Source organism: Elephantulus edwardii, unplaced genomic scaffold (assembly GCF_000299155.1).
Source record: "Elephantulus edwardii isolate Elephantulus edwardi_28Jun2011 unplaced genomic scaffold, EleEdw1.0 scaffold00017, whole genome shotgun sequence".
Taxonomy (NCBI): Eukaryota; Metazoa; Chordata; class Mammalia; order Macroscelidea; family Macroscelididae; genus Elephantulus; species Elephantulus edwardii.
The window spans coordinates 1,494,698-1,496,440 of NW_006399767.1; positions in this window are offsets into that span (position 1 = coordinate 1,494,698).

Here is a 1,743-nt window from a genome sequence, read left to right on the forward strand (position 1 = left end):
CATCATGCTGGGTAGAGTGGAGGGACAGCACAGGAGGGGAAGACCCTCTATGAAGTGGATTGTTTCAGTGATTGGGATATTCGGGATGGGTGTGTCAGAGGCAATGAGATTGGCACAGGATAGAGCATGGTTTAGGGCTCTTGTACATAGGGTCGCTATGAGTCGCAAACGACTCGACAGCATATAACAACAACAACAACATCAACAGCAAAGCAAGACTTTACACAATTGTACACCATCCTTAAAACCTCTGGTCTGCTCAAGTCCCTTGATGCAATTACTGTGTCACTCAATCTAGTCAGATGTCTTCCTCTCCTTCAATGACTCTACTTTTCCACACACGTTGTCCTTTTCTAAGGATTGCCCCCTTCTGACATCATGCCCAAAGAATGTGAGATTTTGTCTCATAATCTTTGTTTCTAAAGAGCATTCTGGCTGCTTAGCATAAAAGGCATAAAGCTTAGGAGGTATTATTTTTATGTTCTGTAGACAAATGTGATCTATAGAGTTTTGGCAACTTGCCTAATGTTACACAACTCATATATGGCAAAACCAAGATTCAAAACCTAGTGTGTATAACTTCAAAATTTTAATTCACTCTTGGAGTAACTGTATATACTCAATGTGAGCAGATAATGTAGACAATTCAATGGAGAACAATAATATTTTCATTTATAAATTTAAAATATTTGAGTTATTTCTGCTTCTGTCTAATTAATTTTGGTGGCCTAGTGCTGCCAAGCCGAAGAATTCAATTCAAATCCACTCATTGCTCTGTGGGAGGAAAATGGACAATTATCTTTTGTGCAATTGGCTGCCTCTAAAAACCTACTGAAGAGTCAGCTATAAGTCAGTTCCAACTCAATGGCACATGATAACAACAAAGGAAATGAACATTTATGGCACAAAGTCACCTGAAATGCAAAGAGATCACAGTAATCCAGAGTATCATAAGGTGTTTAATCACCAATGTCTTTCACTAAATCTATGACAATTTTATTGAATACATATTATACACAAGTCACTTCTAAGTTCTATAATAATGGTCGAAGAAGCCACACTCTTTCTCAAGCACAAATCTTCTCCCAACTTAAGTATCTCCTCCAAATATTTGTTACACCTATTCTATGAGCTTTGCTTTCATAACTGTTGTTTTGCTTTATTTTATTTTTAACTGTAGCCTATATTCTGTTAGGAACTCTGATGGCCAGACCAAAGATAAGTTGTTCAAATCCACAGCTGCTCCTCAGGAGAAATATGGACAACCTTTTTCTGTGCGATTAAAATTTCAGAAAACCACTGGAGGGTCAACTATTAATTGGTTCCAACCAAACGAAATTTGAATCATTGCCAAATGAATTAATGGCAATGATAAAGAGATATGTTCTATTATGACCAGGTTAACACCTAATAAACAAAGAGGTACTCAGAAAAGGCAATCTGTTGCATATAAATAAGAAAATGAATGAATAGACAGATGTATATTTTAGGGCAATATAATCAGTAACAGTCTTAAGCAATAAAATATTATAATAGATTTAAGAAGCTAGTAGAAATTCAGTATAGTTCTCAGATCGGGAGTGAGAGAAGCAAGGCAAGGTAGGAGCCAAAGAATTCTTTATAATCTGGAGTTTAAATTAAACAAAGACACCACTTGTAATTGTTAAGTACCTTTGAGTAGAGCACAACTCATAGCAAGGCGATGAACAATGGATCTGAACCCTGCCCTATCTGGTACCATTC